Below are 15,662 nucleotides of genomic sequence, written 5' to 3'. Positions count from 1 at the left end.
CTAGCTTGGTAACTGTTATTATAGGAGAACTCTGCATAAGTTAGGCTTTTCTCCCAATCTTTACCATATGTGAGCACACATGCTCTTAGCATATCTTCCATAATCTGATTTGTTCTTTCAGTCTGACCATCTGTTTGAGGATGATAAGCTGAGCTAAAATCTAGCTTGGTTCCCATAGCTTCATGCAAACTTTTCCAGAACTTAGAGGTAAATTGGGTACCTCGATCAGATACAATCCTACTTGGCACACCATGCAATTTGACTATGTTATCCACATATAACTGGGCTAACTTGTCTCTACTATATTTGGTGCGCACAGGTATGAAGTGAGCAACCTTGGTAAGGCGGTCCACTATTACCCATATTGAATCATTTCCTTTCAGAGTTTTGGGTAATCCATTCACAAAATCCATGCCTATCTCATCCCATTTCCAAATAGGAATAGACAATGGCTGGAGCAAGCCTGCTGGTTTTTGATGCTCCGCTTTAACCCTTTGGCAAACATCACATTGTGCAACAAATCGTGCCACATCAGCCTTCATGCTATTCCACCAATATCTTTCTTTTAGGTCCATGTACATCTTGGTGGCACCAGGGTGGATAGAATAAGCTGAGTTATGGGCTTCATCAAGGATTAATTCTTGAAACTTTCCCTCCTTAGGCACACAAATCCTGTTTTTATACCACAATACTCCTTTGTTATCCACTCTGATGTATGGAGCTTTATTTTCTCCAGTTTGCTCACGAGTCTTCATCAGATCCTTATCCTTATGTTGTGTCTATTTGATTTCTTCCACAAGAGTTGGCTGCACCATCAGACTGCCATTTTGAGGTTGGCGTACTATATGCATGTTCAACTGTGCTATCTCTTCTTGTAGGTAAGTATTCTTAGGCACTAACTGCTGATCATATGACCTTCTGCTTAGGGCATCTGCTACCACGTTGGCCTTTCCTGGGTGGTAATGAATCTCAAGGTTGTAGTCCTTGATTAACTCCAACCATCTTCTTTGCCTTAGGTTTAAGTCTGACTGTGTGAAGATGTACTTCAAACTCTTGTGATCAGTGTAGATTTCACACTTGTTTCCAATGAGGTAGTGCCTCCAAATCTTGAGAGCATGTACTATCGCTGCTAACTCCAAATCATGGGTAGGGTAATTTTGCTCATGAGGTCTAAGCTGACGGGATGCATAAGCAACCATTTTTCCTCCTTGCATGAGAACACATCCTAAACCTTGTCTTGAGGCATCACAGTATATGATGAAATCTTGGTGAATGTCTGGCAAAGTTAACACTGGTGCTGTTGTCAGTCTCTTCTTCAACTCTTGGAAACTCTTCTCACATGATTCTGTCCAAGTGAATTTCTTATCCTTCCTAAGAAGCTCTGTCATGGGTCTGGCTATCTTGGAAAATCCTTCTATAAACCTTCGATAATATCCAGCTAATCCAAGAAAACTTCTAACCTCACTCAAATTGGTGGGTTGCTCCTAATGGGAGACAACTTCGACTTTCTCAGGGTCAAGTGCAACTCCTTCAGCTGTCAAGATATGGCCTAGAAATGCAACCTTCTCAAGCCAAAATTCACACTTGCTGAATTTAGCATACAACTTGTGTCTTCTTAGCTTTTCCAACACTACTCTCAAGTGTTGCCCATGTTCTTCAGCACTCTTAGAGTAGATAAGTATGTCATCAATGAAGACTACAACAAACTTATCTAACTCTTCCATGAATACCTTATTCATGAGGTTCATGAAATAGGCAGGGGCATTGGTTAATCCAAAGGACATCACTGTAAATTCATATTGTCCATATCTGGTTACAAAGACTGTCTTGGGAACATCACTATTCTTGATCTTGAGTTGGTGATAACCTGATCTCAAATCAATCTTAGAGAAATACTTGGCTCTTTTAAGCTAGTCAAAAAGGTCATCTATCCTTGGCAGGGGATACTTATTCTTGATGGTGACTTCATTTAGGGACCTATAATCCACACACATCCTCATACTTCCATCTTTCTTCTTCACAAACAAGACTGGGGCTCCCTATGGTGAAGAACTAGGTCTAATATAACCTTTCTGCTGCAATTCTCTTAGCTGCTCTTTCAGTTCAGCTAACTCTGCCAGAGCCATTCTGTAAGGTCTCTTCGCTATGGGGGCAGTCTCAGGGATAAGATCAATGATGAACTCTATATCCCTGTCTGGTGGCATTCTAGGTAGTTCCTCAGGGAATACATCAGGGTTTTTTTGCTCTATTGGTACTTCCTCTATGGTCCTTGCATCCAAGTTGAAGACCATTGGATTAACTTTAGATCCTCGGGTTTGGCATTTCACTTTAATCCCTCCATGGTTAACTAATGATACTTCCTTGGTTGCACAACTAATAATTCCATTGTGTCTGGTTAACCAATCCATTCCAAGGATAACATCTATTCCTTTGTACTTGAGCACTACTAAGTCTGCTAAGAAAACTACCCCACTTAGAATGATCCTTACATTTGAACAACCTAGATGACATTTGATGTCAGACCCAGGCGTTCGGGTTATTAGGGGTAACTTTAGTAGTACTACGGGTATTTGATGCTTCTCAACAAAACTTGATGATATGAATGAATGTGATGCTCCATAATCAAATAATACTGTTGCAAGTACTGAATCGACTAAGAACTCACCAAGTACCACTCCTGAAGCAGTCTGAGCATCTTGAGCATAAATATGGTTGACATGGGCTCTACCATAGGATTGTTGAGGTTGCTTCATCATCTGGCTATTATTGTTGGTGTTGCTATTGTTGCGAGGGAAACCACGGTTGACTCCAGACGCTGCAGGTCTTGGTCCATTAACAGTGTGGGACTGAGTGGATACTGCTGGTGGGTTGTTCTTGTTGGGACAATTCGCAATGTAGTGTCCAGTCTCATGGCAATTAAAGCAAGTCCTAACGTTGTTTGTGACTCGACCAGTGCTGTTCTGTTGAGTCTTGCCATAAGTTTGATTCTGATAGGTTGTCTTGGGCTGATATGATGACTGCATTTGGTTATTGGAGACACTAGCAGGAGAGCGAAACTGCATTGGGGCTTGAGTCCGCTCGCTTGGTTGGCTAAAGGTTTTCAGCCTCTGGGATCTAGCACCATCTTGAACCTTGCGCTCTAGAAACTTGCGCTTGTTTTCTTTCCTTTCTTCGGTCTTGGCCACATCAGTCAGAATGGTCCTGTTCATCAAGGTGTTGAAGTCTGGATAGATCTGTGGGGTCATGAGGGTTCTAAGCTCACAGGTCAATCCTTCTATGAACTTTGTCTGCTTCTTGGCATCAGTGTTGACCAATTCTGGGGTATAGCGAGACAATTCAGTGAATTGGAAGATGTACTCATTTAGAGTTTTATTTTCTTGCTTCAAGTTGCGAAATTCATCACCCTTCAGCTTCATGATTCCATCTGGAATGTGGTACTGGCGGAATTTGTCCACAAATTCTTGCCATGTGATCGTGTTGGCATTGTCCACAGCTCCACATAGGCTTCCCACCAAGAAAGGGCAATTCCTGTCAGCTGATGAGATGCTAGCAGAACTCTATCCCTTCCATCGCAGTGGATTGTGTCCAACTTCCTTTCAATCAACTTAAGCCAATCATCTGCTTCCATGGGGTTGTCAGATCCAGTAAAGGTGGGTGGCTTAAGCCTCATAAACTCAGTCATCTTGTCTTGGACTCCGGCTCCACGGTTGTTCCTAGGGCGGTTCATGCCTTGAGCCAAGGTCTCTAGAAGGCGAGTCTGAGTTGCCATGACTTGTGCTAAGTCAATTGCTGGTGGAGGGGGCAAGTCATCTCCTTCATTATGGTTCCTAGTCTGACTCACTTCATCTTTATGAATACCATCAACATTTGCATTGGCTTGACTTCCATTTGGATTTTGGCTTTGTCTACTAGCTGCATGACCACTTGGTTGAGAGTGGGTAGCTGGTTTGGGAGGCATCTGTTGGTTAAGATGAGAAAGCATTAGATAAGGGTTAGATCTATTGAGTGATGTTGTTTTTTTTTGTTAAGGTGTTATATTTTAAAAAGGTGCAATTTTTAAGACTTGCTATCCCGTAAGGGAACAACATAGAGCACTCTATTATTTAGCACAACCAACAGGCACAAATATATATTTTGAATAAGAGGGCGGTTTACAACGTAGTAATGGAGGAAATAAGTGTACTACAATACGATTCATCTACTTTGGGGGTTGAACAAAAGTGAAGTAAACTTCACTTCCCCAAGACAAAAATGAGGAACTAGGTGATACTAATCTTCAACTTCTTCGGACGGAACGGCTTCATTCCCTTGGTGTTGAGGTGGATCATGCTTCTGGCATCTGTGGTTCTTCCTTTGGACTAAGAGGTGGGTCACCGTCTTCTTTTGGTGGTGGCTGGGTGAGGAGGGGAAATCCTTCTTCCTTAGTGGACTCCGACTCTAAAGCTTCATGAGAGGCTTCTGTGGGTGGGGGAGCTGATGGCCCTTCTATGTCCATCTTTCTTATGGTTTTTAGGGACATGATTGGGATTCCTTTTAGGATTATGGGCTCTTGGTATTCCACTGCTAACATCCTTCTTTTGATCCTGGTGATAAGGTAGGCATCCTTCAACTCCTGAGCATGGCGGTCTTCAGCTGCCTTCAAGACTTCAGCAATGGCGGTTTCACGACTCTCGGCTGCAGCTGCTTGGGCCTGAGCTTCTGCAAGCTGCACATGGAGCTTTCTAACTATGATCTCGGCTTCCTGCGCACGATGGATGCACTTCCTTAACTCTGAGGTCTGCTCATCATATTGCTTATCTAGAGCAAGAAGGTATGTGGTCATGAATACCACAGTTGGGCCATCTTCAAGTGAGTAACGTCCTTGCAAGAGCTCCATGCGGGTCCTCCAAACTGGTCGGTCTTTTTCGTCGGGTGGAAAGAACCTCATGGGTGTACGGATGATGGACTTCTCGTAGATCTGGCATTGGTACCTCAAGGCTTTGCGGTCGACGACTTGATATGTATCTGCAAACCGAAATCCAGTCGCAGTCATACTCCAAGCTTTAGCTATGTTAGGGAAGTCCTCACTTTTCCCAATATAGACAGTAACTTCACACCGCTCGGTCTCATGCTCTTCATATTCTCTACCTTCATATTCTGGGCGATCCTTGATTCCAAGTTTCTACATGGTAGCATACAAGAGCTTGGGAAAGCCTTCTACACTTAGACAATAACTGCTGGTCCAAACTCCTTCTGCCATCTGAGAGACATAGATGACAGTAAATATTTTTTTTTCAAATAGAGGGAAGAGGGTAAGAACTTTTGTAAAATACGTTTATTTAGTAAAATACTGGTCCAGAAAAGCCTAAGGTCGCGTCCTACAGCCAACTACGGCTCTGATACCACCTGAAGCGTCCCTGGAAAACCAGGAACTCAAATGTGATACAATACTAGTCCCAGGAGGCTAATAACACATATATCGTACATGCAATATTTAAAATGGCTTCTACGGGTTGTGTTTAAAAATAAGATCAATATGCATCAAAGGGGATCGGTTGGACTTGCCTCCGTCGGCGTCCTCGGCAAACTCCTGCTGACAATCCGGGTCCTCGGCGTCAAACTCGCGGTACTCGTCTCCAACGTTCTCGTTTTCCGGCTCGTTCACTCCGTCAACTAAAATACGCGACGAACGACACAGACAACAGGCACAGATAAATAATCATATAAATTCAAATGAGCTCTAAAAATCATGAAATTAATATGGAAGGTAGATCATGATTTTAGATGAATTTAGGAAAAAGAATTATTAAAATCAGAGTTAGCATGTGGTATTTGTTAAATGGCCGGACTTTAATCATACGAAAAAGGCTAACGATGATTAAGGAATGGATGCTTCACGTGGGCATTTGTTTGGCTGGTAGTGCATGCATGCATGTACTATTTGGTGAAGTTAATGCTTATGGCCCACGCATGCATGGTTAGAGAGAAATTAGCAGGGGTCATTAGAGCTCTTCTGTATGTCATGGTTCTATTCGTGGAGTTCTTGGCAGTGAATCGGTACAGACAAATACAGGGAAAAATACAGGAAAATACTACAGAATGACAGAGAAGAGCAAGGAGATGCTCATGAGCTGCTCACCTCGTCTTGCGACGACAGTCGAGCTCGGCTTGTGCGTATGGCCGTATACGGTATACGCGAAGTGAGAGTGAGTGAGCGAGTGAGTGAACGTGCTTCTCGGGTGGTGAGAGTGAGCACCCGAGGCTGGCTTTTTATTGGCCAAAGCGCTCAGCTGCGTGCCATTAAAAATGCTACTGTAGCGCATGGTCGGTGCCTAATTTGCATGCACGATGCATGCAAATGGACGGTGCCTAATCACCGTGTCCTTGCATGCAGGTGCATACAAATGGACGGTGCATGCTCGTCCTGCATGCATGCATGAGATATATATTCGTGTAGGTGCACTGCTATGTTTTCTTGCATGTAAGCTTGCTGGTACTCGCTGTTATTTGTGCGTGAAAAATATGGATGGACTAAATGGAGATACTATAGAGCTCAAATTATTTTATAGTTTTTGAAATATATTTTGAAAATAATTTTTAATGCGAGTGATTTTTGAATGTGAATTTTTGGGATGTTACAGAGCTTATAAGGCCAGTCTCAATGCATGTTTAATGAGAGTGTCATGCACATTAAATAGGGTGCCACATATGCAAAATTGCTAACTTGGCAGAGTCATTAAATGAATGAGTTTTATGAGATGAGAGAGAAGTTTCATCCCCATGAAACTCATATGGCTCGGTTATCTAGTTTATAGTCTTGATAACTGTGTCATGAAACTATGCATTAAGACTGGCCTAAAGTAACGACAAACCCTTCTAGATAAGACGAGACAGGTACTAAAAATATGTACAGCTGGATTCACCTGAACGGGTAGACAAGTTTGAAACGTTACCATTCGTAGGAAACAAACAGTATAGAGCGCCGTCGTCGACCATCATCCATCTGAAGTTGGAAACCACATCAAGTAACCTCTATATTAATTAGGTAGAGGGTGATTATCTAGTTCAGGATAGCAGAATAAAGAGAGACGAATTTATAAATAAACTAGGTCCACAAACTCAGAATTTTGTTTATATCTACCAAAGATGTGTAGAATATGCTTATAATCTCAGGAATTTAAAGAATATGATGACTAGCATACTCACAAGCCATGTATAAGTGAAATTAGCTAAAACTTCTTGAACAATTTGTTTCCTTGTGTGTTTTATTTATTTAATTATAGTTGTTCACAATCACAAAAGTAATTATCAAGTTAATAGCTAGAATTCAGAAGCAGCACGTACGCATCTCAGATAACGCCGACACATTATTCCACCTTCTGGTTTGTGCTTGGCACTGCACGGCTTCGATTATTATCCCGACGTCCATAAGCCAACCATCACCTTGCCTGCCCCTCCTTCGAGCGGCACACGATTAGTGCACCGTGCACCACCATACTCGGTCCCCGAAACGCCGGGAGAGCCGTGACGACTGACGCGTCGCCGACGCACACAGCCACGCGTGCGCCGGCTGCTCCTGCCGTTGCGTTTTGCCGCCACAACCTGCATTAGGCCCACGATTCACAGAACGAAAAGCGAAACCAAGGGCCCATTTAGGGCCTGTCCTGCGTGTCTTTACAATTGAGATAGGATTTAACTTGACACGCGTCCCTCAACTCGATTGACACGGTATTGAAAAGTATATTTCGTGCTATGATTCCTCTTACGCTATACTTACCGACCTCCACTAAAATCAATTGATTTTTTTCCTACTATTCATGATTTGACTGACAATATTATTTTTAAAATATTTACTTAACTTAAGTAAAGTGTGAATGTATCCCTGGATTTGTTATCAACACTACTTTCTCTGGCTGAAAAGGAGTACGAACAGGATTGGTACAATATTCTTGAAACATAATCATGACCGTACTCTAAATACAAATCCAATAATATTGCTTTCTGTACAATACACTAGTATAAAAAAAATCTAAGCTGGTTGTGGATTTATTTTATAAGCGGTTCAATTAAAAAAGTCTGTGAAAAGAAATCAACGGGCCTCATGATCCGCCGGTAGAAACCTATTTTCACTACCGGTTTTCTTAGAAAACCAGTTCATTTTCATAGTCGGTTCTCTTAAGAAAACCGCCGGTGAAAATCTACTTTTACTGACGGTTCTCCTAACGAAACCGCATGTAGAAATCATGTATTTCTATAGGCGGTTTTCTTAAGGAACCGCCACTAAAAATAGGATTTTTAGTGATGGTTTGTTAAGAAAACCGTTTGTAGAAATAATTTGAAATTGATTTTTTTTAGTTTTTCAAATGACCTCGTATGAAAAACCCGCCAAAATAAAAGTTGTAGATCTCGAAAAATTATGAAACTTCGTAGCTGATAATTTTTTCATATGAAATCACCTTGTCATCGAAAACTACGTTCGAATTTGTCAAATTTGAAATTCAAATTTTGTAAATTACCTCGAATGGAGAAACCAATATAAAAGTTGTAGATCTTGAAAAGTTATATAACTTTATAGTTGACAATTTTTTTATTTAAATCCGTCTAGGGCCTCAAAAAATCAATGTTTGCTCGGTTTAGGATAATATGTAGAGAACCAAACTCTAGTATAGACATAAGTGAGTAATGTGTGGAGTGGTAGAGGAGGCTGAACGCAAAAGGAGAGGTTGTGGGTTACTGGCCATGCCTTCCCGATGATTAAAATATTTTTTTACTTATTTTTAAAACCCAGTTTATATTTTCTAGACAAGCCTTTTCATAGGCGATTGACATAACACAACTGCCTGTGAAAATCGATTTTCACATACGGTTATCTTAACTGAACAACATGTGAAAGTCAATTTTCACGTACGGTTCTCAATTAACCACTAGTGGAAATGGTGCATTTCTATTGGCCCTCAGCGTTGGTGGGTCTAAAAAACACTTGTACAAATAGGTTTGGAACCGTTTGTACAGAGCTTTATTGTGCTAGTGATATAAAGTAGTGACTGATTGTATGTGCACCATGATTCATTAAAGAAATTATTATGCTTAAAACTACAAATAAATGAATAAATAAACCCACCTATTATAGAATACCGAGGGAGGGGCAACATTGTTCCTACGATGTTTCGATTTTTTTAAAAAAAAATGTGCTACAATGTAACCTCCAAAAATTCACATTCAAAAATCACTCACATTAAAAATTATTTTCAAAATATATTTCAAAAACTATAAAATAATTTGAGCTCTATAGTATCTCCATCTAATCCATCCATATTTTTTTTCCGCACAAATAACAGCGAGTACAAGCAAGCTTACATGCAAGAAAACATAGCAGTGCACACACACGAATATATCTCATGCATGCATGCATGAATGCAGGACATCACACACCGTCCATTTGCATGCACTTGCATGCAAGAACATGGTGATTAGGCACCGTCCATTTGCATGCACCGTGCATGCAAATGAGACATTGTCCTTTGCATGCAAATTAGGCACCGACCATGCGCTACAGTAGCATTTTTAGTGGCACACAGCTGAGCACTCTGGCCTATAAAAAGGCACTCTCGGGTGCTCACTCTCACTACCCGAGAAGCACGTTCACTCACTCGCTCACTCACTCTCACTTCGCGTATACCGTATACGGCCATACGCACAAGCCGAGGTGAGCAGCTCATGAGCATCTCCTTGCTCTTCTCTGTCTTTCTGTAGTATTTTTCCTTGTATTTGTCTGTACCGATTCACTACCAAGAACTCCACGAATAGAACCATGACATACAGAAGAGCTCTAATGACCCCTGCTAATTTCTCTCTAACCATACATGCGTGGGCTATAAGCATTAACTTCACCAAATAGTACATGCATGCATGCACTACCAGCCAAACAAATGCCCACGTGAAGCATCTATTCCTTAATCATCGTTAGCCTTTTTCGTATGATTAAAGTCCGGCCATTTCACAAATATCATATGCTAACTCTGATTTTAATAATTCTTTTTTTCTAAATTTATCTAAAATCATGATCTACCTCTCATATTAATTTCATGATTTTTGGAGCTCATTTGAATTTATATGATTATTTATCTGTGCCTGTTGTCTGTGTCGGTCGTCGCGTATTTTAGGTGACGGAGTGAACGAGCCCGAAAACGAGAACGTTGGAGACGAGTACCGCGAGTTTGACGCTAAGGACCCGGACTGTCAGCAGGAGTTTGCCGAGGACGCCGTCGGAGGCAAGTCCAACCGATCCCCTTTGATGCATATTGATCCTATTTTTAAACACAACCCGTAGAAGCCGTTTTAAATATTGCATGTACGATATATGTACGAAGTATTTTTGCTGCTTAGTTAAAACCTGTTGAATAGCCATCCTTGAATTGATATTACCCGGTAATTGTCTTGTTAGAACCTAGGAACAAATAATATGCTATGACAGAAATATTATTATTTAGTATGCTTAGGACTTGTTACTCATCCTGGATACTCATCGCTATATTTTCTCAAATATAATGATTTTAAAAGTAAAAGGTGTGAGTGGTGAAAATATATTGTGGGTATTATGAAAGGGTTAATGAACAAGTTATAGATGTGATTACTATGGAGATGGGGCGGATGGGATCTCTTTTGGGGATGCCCTGGTGTTGTGGCTTATACCTTGCGGGGTTAAGCGTGAAGATATCCGCCTTGTCTCGATTAAGGACTGAGTTGATGATTCATCTTGCCTAACTCATTTATCGTACAACCACTTGCCTTACATGGGAAAGGCTTAGTCTAAATCCCTCTAGTTAGTGTGGCAATCATCTGGAGGCAGGTGTGCAACGGGACACTAAGTGATGTATGTGAAATTGTGGAAATGTATGAAAAGAGCTTTGTGAATTATTGTGGTATCATGAGATGTGGCCTTAGTGTTCCCGTGGTGAGCGCCATTACTTAGCTATGGAGGGTAATGACTTTGATGGATCTGTACTTGCACGACGGTGTAAGTTATGGTATCCTACTTGTGGGAAAGGTATACAACCTCTGCAGAGTGTAAATCTATCTGGATAGCCGTGTCCGCGGTCTCGAACGGGTTATGATTTGGTTTCAACAACTAGATGGGTTGGGATGAGTGAAAACATGAGAGTGAGTGTGATTTTGGAAATAAATGGTTGACTGCCATTGTGTTGTGGGAACAAGGGTTCAACAACACTTAAAATTGTGATCAAACCCCTATTTTCAGAAATACTATCATATGTGGAAAAAGAGGTCTTTTACAACAGTATTTGTGAAATAAAACCTTGCATGTGTAAAAAAAAAACCTTTATGCAAATAAAACTAAGCCTCATCCTTGATTTATCCATATGCATATATATTGTTATCCTCTTCCGTAGGGTAAGGTTGGATTTGCTGAGTACTTTGTACTCACCCTTGCTTTATTAAACAGAGGAAGATCCGGACCTCGATCCCGAAGTGGCGTTCGAGTAAGGTCGTGTCTGCACCCAACTAAGCCTGTGGCATTGGGACTCGTCAGATGTTCGATTATGATATCGTCTGTTTCTGGGTCCTTTGGACCTATGTTGTATTTTGGTGTCTTATTATTATAGCGTGCCTTCCTTGTCCACGCTTACCGAGACTACTGCGCTAAACTTATCTGATGTAATAAATGTGTTACTAGCCTCCTGGGACTAGTATTGTATCACATCTGAGTTCCTGGTTTACCAGGGGCGCTTCGGGTGGTATCAAAGCCGTAGTTGGCTGTAGGACGCGACCTTAGGCTTTTCTGGACCAGTATTTTACTAAATAAACGTATTTTACAAAAGTTCTTACCCTCTTCCCTCTATTTGAAAAAAATATTTACTCTCATCTATGTCTCTCAGATGGCAGAAGGAGTTTGAACCAGCAGTTACTGTCTAAGTGTAGAAGGCTTTCCCAAGCTCTTGTATGCTACCATGCAGAAACTTGGAATCAAGGATCGCCCAGAATATGAAGGCAGAGAATATGAAGAGCATGAGACCGAGCGGTGTGAAGTTACCGTCTATATTGGGAAAAGTGAGGACTTCCCTAACATAGCTGAAGCTTGGAGTATGACTGCGACCGGATTTCGGTTTGCAGATACATATCAAGCCGTCGCCCGCAAAGCCTTGAGGTACCTATGCCAGATCTACGAGAAGCCCATCGCCCGTACACCCATGAGGTTCTTTCCACCCGACGAAAAAGACCGACCAGTTTGAAGGACCCGCATGGAGCTCTTGCAAGGACGTTACTCACTTGAAGATGACCCAACTGTGGTATTCATGACCACATACCTTCTTGCTCTAGATAAGCAATATGATGAGCAGGCCTCAAAGTTAAGGAAGTGCATCCATCGTGCGGAGGAAGCCGAGATCATAGTTAGAAAGCTCCATGTGCAGCTTGCGGAAGCTCAGGCCCAAGCAGCTGCAGCCGAGAGTCGTGAAACTGCCATTGCTGAAGTCTTGAAGGCAGCTGAAGACCGCCATGCTCAGGAGTTGAAGGATGCCTACCTTATCACCAGGATCAAAAGAAGGATGTTAGCAGAGGGAGACCAAGAGCCCACAGTCTTAAAAGGTATCCCAATCATGTCCCTAAAAACCAAAAGAAAGATGGACATAGAAGGGCCATCAGCTCCCCACCCACAGAAGCCTCTCATGAAGCTTTAGAGTTGGAGTCCAATAAGGAAGAAGGATTTCCCCTCCTCACCCAGCCACCACCAAAAGAAGACGGTGACCCACCTCTTAGTGACAAGGAGGAACCACAGATGCCAGAAGCATGATCCACCTCAACACCAAGGGAATGAAGCTGTTCCGTCCGAAGAAGTCGAAGATTAGTATCACCTAGTTCCTCCTTATGTCTTGGGGAAGTGAAGTTTACTTCACTTTTGTTCAACCCCCAAAGTAGATGAATCGTATTGTAGTACGCTTATTTCCTCCATTACTATATTGTAAACCGCCCTCTTATTCAAAATATATATTTGTGCTTGTTGGTTGTGCTAAATAATTGAGTGCTCTATGTTGTTCCCTTATGGGATAGCAAGTCTTAAAACTTGCACCTTTTTAAAATATAACGCCTTAACAAAAAAACAACATCACTCAATAGATCTAACCCTTATCTAATGCTTTCTCATCTTAACCAAGAGATGCCTCCCAAACCAGCTACCCGCTCTCAACCAAGTGGTCGTGCAGCTAGTAGACAAAGCCAAAATCCAAATGGAAGTCAAGCCAATGCAAATGTTGATGGTATTCATGAAGATGAAGTGAGTCAGACTAGGAACCATAATGAAGGAGATGACTTGCCCCCTCCTCCAGTAATTGACTTAGCACAAGTCATGGCAACTCAGACTCGCCTTCTGGAGACCTTGGCTCAAGGCATGAACCGCCCCAGGAACAACCGTGGAGTCGGAGTCCAAGACAAGATGACTGAGTTCATGAGGCTTAAGCCACCCACCTTTACTGGAACTGACAACCCCATGGAAGCAGATGATTGGCTTAAGGTGATTGAAAGGAAGTTGGACACAATCCACTGTGATGGAAGGGATAGAGTTCTGCTAGCATCTCATCAGCTGACAGGAATTGCCCTTTCTTGGTGGGAAACCTATAGTGGAGCTGTGGACAATGCCAACACGATCACATGGGAAGAATTTGTGGATGAATTCCGTCGGTACCACATTCCAGATGGGATCATGAAGCTGAAGGCTGATGAATTTCGCAACTTGAAGCAAGGAAATAAAACTCTAAGTGAGTACATCTTCCAATTCACTGAATTGTCTCGCTATGCCCCAGAATTGGTCAACACTGATGCCAAGAAGCAGACAAAGTTCATAGAAGGATTGACCTGTGAGCTTAGAACCCTCATGACCCCACACATCTATCCAGACTTCAACACCTTGATGAACAGGACCATTCTGACTGATGTGGCCAAGACTGAAGAAAGGAAAGAGAACAAGCACAAGTTTCTGGAGCGCAAGGTTCAAGATGGTGCTAGATCCCAGAGGCTGAAAACCTTTAGCCAACCAAGCCAGCGGACTCAAGCCCTAATGCAGTTTCGCTCTCCTGCTAGTGTCTCCAATAACCAAATGCAGTCATCATATCAGCCCAAGACAACCTATCAGCATCAAGCTTATGGCAAGACTCAACAGAACAGCGCTGGTCAAGTCACAAACAATGTCAGAACTTGCTTTAATTGCCATGAGACTGGACACTACATTGCCAACTGTCCCTACAAGAACAACCCACCAGCAGTGTCCACTCAGTCCCACACCGTTAATGGACCAAGACCTGCAGTGTTTGGAGTCAACCGTGGTTTCCCTCGCAACAATAGCAACACCAACAATAATAGCCAGATGATGAAGCAACCTCAACAATCCTATGGTAGAGCCCGTATCAACCATATTCATGCTCAGGATGCTCAGACTGCTTCAGGAGTGGTACTTGGTGAGTTCTTAGTCGATACAGTACTTGCAACAGTATTATTTGATTCTGGAGCATCACATTCATTCGTATCATCAAGTTTTGTTGAGAAGCATCAAATACCCACAGTACTACTAAAGTTACCCCTAATAACCCGAACGCCTGGGTCTGACATCAAATGTCATCTAGGTTGTTCAAATGTAAGGATCATTCTAAGTGGGGTAGTTTTCTTAGCAGACTTAGTAGTGCTCAAGTCCAAAGGAATAGATGTTATCCTTGGAATGGATTGGTTAACCAGACACAATGGAATTATTAGTTGTGCAACCAAGGAAGTATCATTAGTTAACCATGAAGGGATTAAATTGAAATGCCAAACCCGAGGGTCTAAAGTTAATCCAATGGTCTTCAACTTGGATGCAAGGACCATAGACGAAGTACCCATAGTGCAAGAATACCCTGATGTATTCCCTGAGGAACTACCTGGAATGCCACCAGACAGGGATATAGAGTTCATCATTGATCTTATCCCCGGGACTGCCCGCATAGCCAAGAGACCTTACAGAATGGCTCCGGCAGAGTTAGCTGAACTGAAAGAGCAGCTAAGAGAATTGCAGCAGAAAGGTTATATTATACCTAGTTCTTCACCATGGGGAGCCCCAGTCTTGTTTGTGAAGAAGAAAGATGGAAGTATGCAGATGTGTGTGGATTATAGGTCCCTAAATTAAGTCACCATCAAGAATAAGTATCCCCTACCAAGGATAGATGACCTTTTTGATCAGCTTAAAGGAGCCAAATATTTCTCTAAGATTGATTAGAGATCAGGTTATCACCAACTCAAGATCAAGAATAGTGATGTCTCCAAGACAGCCTTTGTAACCAGATATGGACAACATGAGTTTACAGTGATGTCTTTTGGGTTAACCAATGCCCCTGCCTATTTCATGAACCTCATGAATAAGGTATTCATGGAAGAGTTAGATAGGTTTGTTGTAGTCTTCATTGATGACATACTTATCTACTCTAAGAGTGCTGAAGAACATGGACAACACTTGAGAGTAGTGTTGGAAAAGCTAAGAAGACACAAGTTGTATGCTAAATTCAGCAAGTGTGAATTTTGGCTTGAGAAGGTTGCATTTCTAGGCCATATCTTGACAGCTGAAGGAGTTGCAGTTGACCCTGAGAAAGTCGAAGCTGTCTCCCATTGGGAGCAACCCACCAATGTGAGTGAGGTTAGAAGTTTTC

Source organism: Sorghum bicolor, chromosome 9 (genome assembly GCF_000003195.3).
Source record: "Sorghum bicolor cultivar BTx623 chromosome 9, Sorghum_bicolor_NCBIv3, whole genome shotgun sequence".
In the NCBI taxonomy this organism is placed as follows: Eukaryota; Viridiplantae; Streptophyta; class Magnoliopsida; order Poales; family Poaceae; genus Sorghum; species Sorghum bicolor.
This window is presented reverse-complemented; position numbering follows the sequence as displayed.